Raw genomic sequence first — 13,205 nt, forward strand, 5'->3', positions numbered from 1 at the left:
AATCTTGTTCTTGCAAGATCAGTCCTGCATGCCCAAGTTATTTTAGTGAAAAATTCTGCTTAACTGAACTTCTGTGGCACAGCAGCTGCACACGATGGAACTGTCCTTCAGGGAAGCTCCCAGTCAGGAGTAACCCTAACTGTCCTACAATACCAGGGCTGAGCAGAGAAAAAATTTGGCTTCTAATCACATGGTAGGCAGACCCAAATCTACTGTGTAAGTATCAGTTAAATCAAAGAGGACACATTTCTTATTGTCTGATGCAAAAATTCCTACAGAATTGCTGTCAGAGCCCCATCATTTTCTATTACATTGCTAAACCACCACCAAGATAAAAAGCACTTGAAGAATCGTGAAGGATGCAACATCCACCTGATAAATTTCTTACAGTTCTTATAAGGCTTTTTTTTTGTTTGCTTTTTTTTCTCAGAACACAAATCAAATAAAAGGAGCACTGAAGTTAGAAAAGAACACTCACCTGGTTTTCTGATTTTCCAAAATCAGCAAAGCAGCTGCAACACCCTCATTGAAAGAGGACAGTGAAAGGCCTGACCCAAATTCACTGAGTTTCTCCAGGGCTTAGACAAGGCCCTAAGAATATGGAGAAGAGAAAGCAAATGGAGTTTCTCGACCTTTGTGCAATTATTTTCAGCAAATCTTCATTTCATTTTTTGATGAAACTCTTTCAATTACTGGGAGCACAAGTACATTAGAAGGTATGGCACATCTATTTAAAATGACGTGTTGCAAGGTATAAACAAGGTGATTCAAATTGAATGGGTTCACATTAACTAACAACTGGCACCATTTGATGATCAAGTTAAAAAAAACAAAACATGTGGAGTCAGTTAAGAAATCAAATTGGAAATACCATCATTTTATGAACCACATTTAACATCTTCTCAGACATACCAAAGAACAATCCAGTTTCCAGAAATACCATTTGTTGGATCTCTATATTCCAGGAATATTACACAGGCAATGCTTCCCATCACATACGGAAACCACTTCAGACAGAGACTCTGCCGTCATTACAAACCAAACCACTCCCAGCTCAGGCAGGCATGACCTTTTAAAAGGGTACCTGCATGTCACCTCACTATTAAGTACTGTATTCATAACCTGCCCACCATTCTCCAATCTAAAAATATTGCCTAAGTCATTTGTTTCCTTTGCTAGTCTCATAATTGCAGTCAGTTTCTGCAGCAGATTCTGACATTCTCTTGTTTGCTGGCTGAACTCATTCTGTCATGAAAGGTCAGAAAGCAAACTGCTTCAGAATGTCAATAGGTGTTTAAAGTATTCCATCCTCCTGAATTTCTCATGTGCTAAACCATCAAGTGTTGATTTAGAGGTCATTAACTTTAAGGTAGGCAACTTGAGCCCATAAAGGGAAAATTTTCTCTTTACCCATTGAGTACCCAATTTGAGTCCAGGTCACATTGACCGTTAACAGCTGTTCAGGGTAAGATGAAGACTATTGCTCTTCTTTAATCCCCCTTAACAGTTCCGTGATGTGTATTTAATGTATTTATGTTTCAGGAGGCTGGCTTGTTTAATACATGAGGATGTTGCACTACAGATCTATTTAATCTTACCTTCCCCTCGTTTTCCACAGTGGTGCAAAGGAACTCTATTACAAGTCAAAATAAATCATATCTAATGCAATATAACATTTGTTATCTGTGTATTTCAAAGACACTTGACAAATACAGTTCAGGATCATTATTTCTAGTAAGAAAAAAGAAACTTGTCAAAAGCTGGCTAGTTCACTAGCACTGAAACCAGGAACATAATGTGGGTCCAGTGCATGGGGTCAGAAAAGCTCAGTTGTCCAAGAGGAGACTAATAGAGGCAAAATGAGTGATGAATGTATAATTGCAACATGGTAGCAAACCAGTGAGTAGCTGTGGTTCTTAGAACTATAACCACAGATTTTGAATGAAAAATAAGTTTCTGCAAATCACACTTTTCCTTATTTGATATAATAAAAATGAAGAGGAAAATTAATGCTAAATTTAGACCATCATGCAAACAATATTTAATAAAAAAATACTAAACTTAACCATGCATTCCCAAATTCAAATTCCTGGTTTACTGAAATTCCTTAAGCATTTTGTTTGCATTTTTTATTAGGTTTCCTTTTTCCTTTAAAAAGAGAAGAACGATGAGAAACTGTATTATTTTTCTCATAGTTTTAGACTAGCTATAGTGTTGTCTTTAACATTTCTTTGAAGTTAAATAATCTTTGATGGAATTGAGTTTTGAGAGCTCATTTTGAATTCACTCTATTCATCAGAATAGCTGAAAAAAACCCAACAAAACAAAGAAAAAAACCCCCACCATGTAGAAGATCACCTATAAAACCCATACATTTAAAAATTTGGTTTGATAAAAGAAACCTACCAGAAAAATCCCACTGACAATATAATGAGATAGTGGGGAGCTGAACACATATTTTAAAGCTTGTGAGCTTATTTTCCTTTTTTCTCTCTAAAAAAAGTGAGCTCTCTATGTTGATTTTCTTCCTTTTTCCAGTATGAACGAATAACAAAATGAAACATTTGTTTTCATGTTCTTAATCACTTAGTGCATGTTTGTTTTAAAAACACTAGCTTCAAAAAGGCTGAATAAGACCCAGTTTTGCAGAAACAAACAAGCACCAAAATGTCATGATCAAATAGAGGAAATTTCAACTCAAGAGGGCTCCTTGTTTGCAAAGTGAGGAGCAACTGAAAATGGAGTTTACAGTGAGGCAGCATTTTCAGCACAACTTTCTATTTGATAAATAAATGATAGATCTCTCAATGTACACTACAGTGGTGTAATTGAAAACAAACCAAAAAAAGCTAGCTAGTCTCTGAAAAACAAACCGGAGATTGAATAACGAAGTAATCGCTGAATACTACTTCAGTTTGCCATGCAGTGTCTGTTGCTTTTATCCAGCAGCATGCAATTTAAACATTTTTGCTTATTTCCTGTTTCTTTTCTTTGCAAGAACAGATAAACAGAACTGGCTATTAGCCTCCTTCTCTATTAGTATGCCATATGCACGCTGTGCTCCAGCTGTCATGTTAAAAATGCATAAGGCTAAATTAAAATCTGCTGCAAAGACTTCTGCTGGTAATCAGATAACTCTCTATGTAATATCTGATTTAAAATGATAATATTTTTCACATATTTTATATCAGTAATATAGCTGAAGGATAAAAGAATACTACATTTTGATAATTATCCTTTATGGACATTCTGTGTCATGTTATAAATGAACTGTATTTCTCAATAGCATTTAAAAGTGCGAGTACTGAGTCATAGCTTCAGCTGGTACAAGCAGTAGTGAATCCAGCAATTTTCACCAGCTTGAGTGTCATGATCAAAAGAGAACAGCTTTTCTCTTTGGAAGGAAAACAAACCTTTGAAAAATAGTTATCAGACTCCTCAGTAAATGTGGTGAAATGAACTATGATGTTCAGCCAAAATCAGACCAATTACCAAGTGGAAACAGTGGACTAACACCCTCTGTTTTTTGGGAGATGATGATGCCAGGATGGATTGTTGCTTTGGTCATCAGGAGGGAAGAGCGGAAGGAAAAGGAAGCTGCTAATTTAAAATGCACATGGTATTTGATAAGGTTATGAATTCCAGAAAGTTTTTCAGTCCAAGAGTAGGATTTCTGAAAGCTAGTTGACCCGAGAGGGAAGATGAATCTTACAGCTGAGGCAGCATAACAAGACTCCCTTATACGTGATACACATCTTCAGACAAACACAGTTTAACTGGCTTAGTCACAACCTTGCCTACCCTCTTGTCCACAGCAGGGGGACAATGAAAGAAGTGTGTCATCGTTGTTGGACTCCTTTTTCCATCTCTCCCCAATGTCCCACAGAGGGCACATGTGGTTGCCTCACTTTCTGCATGTGGCCTCGTCTGAATTATCCCATATGCTTCTCAGCATCCCTAAGATGTTTGCTGGGAATGTCCTAGCAGCAGTGTTAGTGACGGTAGAGATTATTTTTTTCAGGTAACATAACACTAGAAGTGGTGTTCTTCTTCCACAGCCAGTCATGGAAGTTTTCCAAGCACCACTATGTCACAGTGCTGCAGAAGCAAGGAAGAGCAGCAGCAAGGATCGGACCCTGTGCACTCAGACCTGCTGCTGTGCCCAGCAATGGCTGCAGCGCTGAGCTCTCCGTAGCCTGGCTTCACTGACGGTACAGGGCTCTGTGACTGGCAATCCGCAGGCACTGGGGACCATTTGCTTACCGTTACTGGGTCCCCACAGTCCAATAGCAGACTTGGGACAACAGGTCTCGTAAAATAGTGCTTTTTGAGGGATTTATAGAATCCTTCCTTTGCAGACAAGGAGGCTATAACCTAATCCATCACCCCAGGTGTTCTTTGGCTTTGTTTTTACACGTGGGAAAGAAACCCATCAAAACTACTGTTCAGCTGAACAGATTTAGTTTTTTTAAGCAAAATATTATTATTATGGGCCATCTGTATATCTGCACAGAGGCTAATAATTATCAAGTCAGAAAATACTGGGCATATCTAGATAATAATTCTAATTAAAAAAAAATCCTTGGAATACTGCATAGCAAAGTCTAACAATTCTCCCCTCCAAGTACAGGAAGTAAATCGCTAAATACATGATTATTCCATTTATTGTAAGAAAAGATAAGTACAGTGCATCAAGCAGTTATCAGAAATGGATTAAAATCAAGAAATTCCTGTGCTGTGCATAATGAAACATTATTATCTCGTTTTAAAAATACATATGAAATTAATTTTATATTGAGTAATAGGCTAGCTTCATTATGCATTTTATAAAACCAGGTATTTTAATATCTACCTTATCTATATCTACAAGCTGTAGCTTCTGACTCAAGAAAAATGTCCACATCAATCTGAGAACTGCACATAATAACACAAATAGAAACTAAACCATAGGTGATTTAAATATGTCAGTGTAATAAAGCAGTGTTGGAACATCCATCATTTCTGAGACACAAATGCACCGATAACTTAAAACTACTCTCGATTACTGAAACTAATCACACCTGAAAACTCCATCTAGACACATTTCACCAATGCAGGAAAAATTGTCATCAGCCTTTCCTTGATAATTTAAATGTGTGGCAACTCAATGACACAAAAGTTATTTTCTATTGTCATGGTGTATCTAACCTAGGGTACAGCACTGGTGCAAAAGAATGAACTGAACAGCGCATTGCCAAGAAAAATATATAAAATACCTCTATTACACATAATACCATGGGAATCTTCTGCTATTGCTATCCAATGCTTTAGATGCCACTATAAATAGGATGAGCCCTAAACATACCCGATTTAAAACAAGCGATACAGTGTTGACCCTGCTGCCCTCTCAGTAACAGGCAGTACAGTGACATGAGCTTCCTCGGTACCTGCTTTTCCTTTTCGTATTGAACCCTGTGATCAAGAATGAAATTTTAAATCCTTTTACTTTGATGTATTGATTGAATACATGGTGATAAATTCTAGAAGTCTCAAGTTAAGCCTTCAGTGCCAATGCAGACAGAATTTGTACTGTATGGGATGGGTAGCTGGCAGACCTGAGAAACGTAGCTAGTGTACTGTGGAATTGCAACATATGCAGATGTGGACAACATATATACTCAATAGCCATTTAGCAAAAGGCTCAAGACTTTTCAAAAATCACTGGCACAGCACAGAAAGCAATAGACTACCTCTCTATTGCTAAATCATTAAACACAGTTCGTTAATGAATCTGTAATGAAACAGAAGACCAGGATTTTACATTAAAGCAAAAGCATTTAAATTTGCCTTGAAAGCAACAGACAGGAGTATGTGGGACAGAAAACCGGTACTTCACAGTAATTTTAGCCCAAGAAATTGATCTGGACAAACACAACTCCAACAGCCAGACCTGAAAATTTCAAATTGGTCAGACAGTCTTTTATGTCATCTAATAGTTAAACTAACCTTGCTAAGTGTTTGGAGGAATTACTATGTGTCTGTTACATAGGGAAAACTTGCTTCTAAATTATGTTAAAAATAAGTATGTCATCTCCTTGACATGATTGACTTTGACAGCTTTTTTTCAGAGGAAAGACCAATTTAGGGAAGTCTCCTGAGCAAAGAAACACTGCCACTTTTTGTAATAGGAACTGAGATGGAATAGTAACATGGCATCAATCCTACAAGCAAACCTGTCCCTTTCACATCAGTGACTGACACGCCAATTTCCAGGTCCTGAGGGACTCTACGATTTGCTCCCTTGTAGCCTTGTGGTTGGCTTTGTCTAGGTTTTGGGTTATTTTGACATTTCTATTCACCAGAAGATTAAATCAATCATTGCAATAATAAGCTTCTTTTTTTCACTGGGTGCACTTCTACGTTTCTTTCTGCAGTATGTCCTGGAATCATCCTATTGTTACACTTCTAAAAGAAGTTTCACTTTCTTATTCACCTGTATAATATAACATGCAGCCTAACACAGCCATCTACCTTATACATCTTGCACATTGGCTTTCCATGGTATCTGAAGTAGTCCAGTCTAGGAACATTTGCCTTGCAACTTAACCAGATCCTAAACTGTCTGCAGTCCCCTAGCTCTTTTTTCCCCATGAGAACGAAGCTCAGACCTGTTCTTTCAGATGCATCAAGGTTTCTTGCCTTTTTTCGTTACAAAGAAGGAAAAAAAAAAAAAAAACCCACAACCCAAAACCAACCTGAGAATTCTAGGAGCAATGATACCTTTACCTCCTCACCCAGGAATCTACATTTGATGAGATGACAAGAGCAAGCTGGAAGCTGCTGCGTACTTGGTGGTTAGTCAAGGCATCTACATCAACACAAAAAGGCAAGAGTTCCTAGAACCTCAAACTGCCTTTCCTTGTAGAGCCGAAGTAGGAATTACCTCAAACCAAAATATCAGCAGAAAGAAGCTTCAGAACAAATCAAGAAAATGAACAATAATGTATAGCTTTCACTGATTCAATAGTTCTATTTTCTAAACTCCTGTGAATTCACTGATGTTTGCTACATATGGCAACTACCTTTTATTTTAGTTCCCTTTCTACACCCAGTAACTCTTTCTAACACAAACATCAGACCTTCTTCCTGTCTCCTATCATTCTCTCTGATGTTCTGTATCTTGTTTCATTCTCTGAAACTGCTTGTCATTTTCAGCCTTCAATTAGTCACGTAAGTAGTAGCAGCAACTATTTTATTCATTTTGTTTGAAAAGAAAAATCATGGAATGTAATGATGCTGATTTATCTTTTCAAATTAAAAATAAGAAGCTTGGGAAACAGTGCCTAGCCATAGTATTGCAGTATTGAAAAATGTAAGCAATTTAATTTTTCCTACTGTTTGTTCTACTGTTGCTACACAAGTATTCTTTTAAGTTATCAGCTCTCATGTCTAAATTCTAATTCCAGTGGTATAATTAGAAGCCATAGAAATGCAGTTGAATTACTTAGTCTCTAGGAAAAGATAAGTAATGTGATTACACTGTATGTATGTATGATTATTAAGTGAACATTTGTATGGTATAAGACCAAGAACCAGAAAAATAGCCAAAAAATCTCATTACACAGTATAATTTCTCCAGATGTCCACCCAATTCAAAGTCCATAAAATGTTGTCCATTTTCTAGGTCTTAGAATACGTTTCATGTACAGGTTGTTATTAAGTGAATAAACAAGTTTAGCTGTGTTACTTCTTCACTGTCTCTTCACTGTTATATGCAAACTTATCAATATACTAAATTTCTATTTTTAAAACTTGTGCTTTGTTGAACAAAGACTTACATTGCAGATCTTAATTTCATCTTTTTTCTTTGCAATATGTCAGAGGATTGCAAGTAAATCAGTAGCTCTACTGCTTTTTTAAAACTTGGAAAACACACAGAAATAAAAATGTTTGCACTTCAATAGAACTTGATGAAGACTTCTAAAAGATGTGACTGACATAGCTGCATGCAAGAAATCCACAAAATAATTATATATGGATAACATAAGTAATGGGAAATAGAGGAAAATCATTATATAGGTCGCAAAGAAACAAATTGAAATATTCTACATAGCTTACAATGGAAACAATGACAGAGAAAGAAATACTTTGTTGCATTTCACTAAACCCTCATTTCAGGGAATTTTATTAAATCCATACAAAATCAACAAAACCTATATTTAATTATTTCAGAAAAATGATTGTTTTCTAGCAAGTAGAGAGTGTGTTGAATAAAATTTAAAATAAAAAAGACATACTAAAATGAAGATGTGAATTTCTACTGTAATCTTACATATTTTTTACCCCCCAAAAAGTGTTAATGCTTCTGACAAAGAAATTTCTAGCCAGTAACTTGCTTTTCCCAAGGCTGTACTAACTATGTCACGTTATTTTTAGCAATTTAATGGAAAGGTTTTTTTTCCTGGATGGAAGAGAACCAACAATAACATTGTCAGAGCTTCATCCTGGTGTCTAACTCATGACCTCGTGCACCATGACAGATTCAGGTTTGAGCACAAGTAGTTCCATTTAGCTTAATAACTTCTTGTATAAGAGCCCAATGCCAACGTTAAAGAATATTTCTGACTTTTTCAGTTAAACATCATAGAATGACTTCATATCAGAGTAATGCATACATTTTTGGAACAAGTACTAGATCCTTGGTTTCAGTAAAGTATATCTTATTCCTACTAAGTAAAACTATTAAAAACTATAAAGCTATAACCTCTGTCACAATAAGACCACAATACAAGATGACCCATTTCCAAAGAGCAGACCGGATGGCAAACAAATTTATGTCGTCGTTACGTAGGCATATCAATTTCCCAATATTATGTAGTCTCAACTGTCATTAATCATCTGACATTCTCCTTAATCATTGGCTAATTCTTTATGAGCATTTTGCAGGAACTTTTTTTTTTAAAAAAAATGTTCATAAGAGGGGCCTCCTATGGTCATCACATTCTTTGTATTGGGGAACTGCACAGAGAATAACATGGTAATTAATAAACAGGAACAGATATTTTTAAAATCAACATCATCAAACATCAGACACAGAACAAAGTGTTTGTTTTTTGAGGTTCTGCTTTAAGGGATTCTTCACAATGACAAAAATATATGACAGACTGTAAAATACTCACTCAGTACTTCAGTTTCTCAAAGTCAAAAGGATGTGAAACCGAACAGTCATGCACACATCAATAATCATAGTATCCGTGAGATACTGCTGAGCCTCTCTAATGTTAAGGATTATGCATTTTAAATTTGCTGGTAGTGAATTAATTACATTTCTTGTAATTAATGCATCTTGTTAATTCATAACTTGTGTAAAGATTTCTTTAGCCAGCTTGTGAATTTAGCTGTTCTGACACAAAGGTAACTCAAACAAAATACAGAAAGAAACCCAGGCAACTAGAACACATAAATAAATATGGTGGGGGAAGAATTCTCACCAGTTTGCAGCATGCTTGAGTTACTGCTTTGGTGCTCAGCATGTGATGCTGAAATATGAGATTTAACAATTCACTGAGATAAAAGGGCGATTCACAGTTCCTAGAATTACCTCCATTAAAACCCCCACCAGCACCACCAGCACCACTTATTTCTGAGCATAATCTCTTCTTCAGGTTTGCTACCAACATGATAGGTATTTATGCCTTCCTGTAGATAGATAATACTCAGCTGACAAAAGGGTGAAGCATTACTGAGTTTCCTCATAAACAGCTATAATTCTGTTAAATGGGCCTTATGGCTGTTGTGGACAGACCAATAATTCTAATAATTTTCTTATTACCAGCTGCTTCTTGCCTTCAGTAACATTCATTTTCAGCCTTCAGAAGTGACAAAGAGGAAAGTCTATATTGAAAACTGACAGAAATGAACATGAGAGTAAGGGTAAATTAATATATTAGCTAAAATAACAGCACTACCGTTATTGATGTGATAAATTTTGTTACTTTAAATAACAAGATGGATGCCATTCTGAGAGCACTCTGGGCAACCAGAACATTAACAGGTATAGACAGGAGGTTGCAGGGTTCTGACATTTTTATTTCTAATCTTATTTCATGGGCTGACATTAGGATTTTGTTACACTCATTCAGAATCTTACTTGAAAACAGCCCTATTTTAAAGAAAGAGTTGGATAATTTACAAGGCAGAAGTGGAAAATGTGGGATGTGGGATCTGAATTAATCTTGAACAAACCTTGGGATGTCAGATATATCAATTGGCCTGTACCTTGACCTACTAAATGCTAAGCCTAAAGCTGATTTAAGCCAAAAAAATATAGTCAGTGAGTATACAGACAGCATTCCAACACAGACAGAGGAAACAAGAAAAGCTTAACACCATCTTTTAGAGACCCGCTGTCAAATTATCAGTATAGTACTACAAAAAAAAATAAAAAATGAGCCAATAGATGAGGAATTGCTTCATACAGGCAGAAATTTTAGATGGGACATATTGGATACACAGGCAAGAGAAAAACCATGGCCTGGAAACCATCCCCAGTGCACTAAAAAAGGACACTACAATCAGTTCTCCCCATTGCTATTAGCAGCATGGGAACCTCTGCGATCTTTTCCTCATCCATAGTAGTCTGTGTGTCTCCTAAATGGCAAAAAATATTTCTCTAATGAGGCCCCATTCATAACTTAGTGACACCAGTAGAAAATTTCCAGTTGAATGCAACAGCCTTCAGATGCAGCCCTGTCTGTAGAAAGGCTTGTTCTGAACTGAGTGTGCCAAAACAGAGACTCATCGTGATTATCCTTCATCTTGCCAAGGCTTCAGATTTCCTGTAACGGGCCCAAGCAGGCCTTGAAGTCAACTCTGACCGCCCAAATCCCCTTCCCATTTGGAACAGTAAGAAAAAAAAGCATGAACAGCTACAGCTAGTTTATACCTCTCGTCCCACCAACAGTAACAATTTCAGCTGCAGAGGGATTTTTTTCTAATGTCATGCTGCTACTGAGGGCACATGCATAATGTTTTGTTTTATTTTGGTTAATGCTTATTACTAATGTATGTAACGTGGTAGCTCATTATAAATTCAATTAAATGTTAATGTAAACATCTGCTCAACTTCACTTGTATACTGATATATCAGACCAAGAACTAAAATCGTTACCCTGTGAGTTGCTTTTACATTATGCACCCCTCCAAGGAGAAAGGGACAAGGGAAAGGAACCTGTTATGTTGACACTGGGTAACTACAAACTTCTCTAAATCATTAACACTATAAAAGATAGCTGCTTCAAAGCAACTGAAATTAAAGGTACAACAGTTGAAACACTTCTTGTTTGACTTGGGAGTACCAATGGCTAGTAAAAGCAGAAATAACAGCCTCAAAGAGACTGCAATGGGAAGTATCACAGCATGTGGAAACAGGAAAGTGAAGCCACTTACACAGGCAGGAATGGTTACACGCACTGAACATGTTCAACTTGTCAAAAAATGACATAATTCTCAGACACAGTTACAGGTCAGTTATAGAGGAGTCACCCTCAGGAAGCAGCATCTGAGTAAGGCACATAAATAATAGTTTCAGCTGTTCTAGCACATATAAGCAGCAACAGAGATGGCCAAACAAGCAACAGTACTCTTGGACTGTGCAGCGTTTTTTAAATATGTCCCTCAGTTTGAGAGATGCTAGGAATTATTAAAGCAAATGTGCTGTATTCTACCATACACCACAGCAATTATCATCTTCCTCTGAATGTAATTGCAATGCTTGATTTCAGCCAAACTATCTAAAATTTACACAGACCTTTATAAAGCAGAAAAATATTCACCTGAACTGGTCATGGATGATAGTACCATTCATCACATCAAACACAAGGGCCATCCACAGCTATCTGGTGTGCTGGAAAGCAAAAAGGGCTTCCACTATACAGTAGTCTGTGAAAGCAACAATTTCAAAATTAAATTACTGACAGGTGCTGACAGATGCATACGCACTGGCTGACTTACATGAGCAATGTAACCTTCTAGCTCCCATGGAGGCACCACCCTTCTGTCAGGTGAGCAGCTGTGGGGCACGGACTTACCGGGCTCCCTAACAGTTCTGGACTGAACAACGCAACACTGCCCCAGAGGTCCTCGTGCTAGCTCAGAGGCAGCTGCATACCTGCATCACACTGTAAAGAATCACTAACACACCCCAGAAGCATTATATCCACATGCATTGTAACAGTGTGTTGAACTTTAAAGCTCCAAAAGTCTTGATATCAAAAAGCTATGTGTGAGGTTTGTTTCTCCCAGCTACCCAACTAAGTGGCTGGAAGGTCTGACAGCAAAACTCTGCTCAGAGGTTCAATCCTATTTTTCCCCTCCTTCTCCAGTACTGTGCCTTTGATTGGCAATCTCCATCAGAAGTGGTGCCATGCAGTTCTACTAGTTGTTGCTCTGCCTAATTCTTGTTAAGTCTGAGGCAAGTTAAGATTGGAGAGAAGTCGGTGTATCAGAAGAACATGTGGGTTTTCATGGTATCTACTGACCTACTGTCACTGTAGCATGTAGACTAACAAGATGGAAATGGTCAGGATAGATAGTAAACTAATGGTAATGGATAGTAAACTAAAAGAAGCATTTTAGGTTTCACAGGGTATAACATTTAGAACACTGTCATAACTGTACTAATTGTGTCCCTCTTGGGAAGCTAAAATGGAGCATCAGTGGTCTCTAATGGCAATGCTGTGAAGGTTGGTGAAAATGTTAGTGGAATGATTTGAGGACTTCTAAATTAATTAAATTAGTGCTTATATAATTAATAGGATTACTCTGACTCTGCACGTTAATAGGATTTTTCCTTATCAATTCCAAGCTTAAGCGTTATGAAACTGCATGTGTCTATAAACCTCCCCCAAGAACTACGTGAATCATGACAGTAGTCTAGTCATAATCACGAGGTGGTTTCTCTGAAAACCCCCTTCTGAATATATTTATCTGGTGTTTTGTAACATCCTCTGAATAAAGATATACACCCAAAACACATAAATGTTTTCCAGCGTTTTCTGTACACCTTTACCCACTCTAAACTGAACTATCCAACCATATGCATTCTTTACTGAAACAGGGCTGGCACTGAACACATAATACCAAGTTGTGTCCAAGGCTACATTTAAGATTACTCTCTCTCTTTTATTTTCCTTTTTTTTTTTTTTTTCTTCCCTTCAACCAATTTC

The 13,205-nt window shown here is 37.0% G+C and overlaps 1 long non-coding RNA gene across 2 annotated transcripts in view; it reads right to left on the reverse strand.

The window, feature by feature from the left end:
* LOC119157500 overlaps positions 1-13,205 on the reverse strand; it is a 64,816-nt gene that overhangs the window by 34,139 nt on the left and 17,472 nt on the right. For both annotated transcript variants that reach the window (XR_005107548.1, XR_005107547.1), the window contains exon 3: positions 479-591. This is a non-coding gene — a long non-coding RNA (uncharacterized LOC119157500). The remainder of the gene's footprint in view (positions 1-478; positions 592-13,205) is intronic.

Source organism: Falco rusticolus, chromosome 14, assembly GCF_015220075.1.
Source record: "Falco rusticolus isolate bFalRus1 chromosome 14, bFalRus1.pri, whole genome shotgun sequence".
NCBI lineage: Eukaryota > Metazoa > Chordata > Aves > Falconiformes > Falconidae > Falco > Falco rusticolus.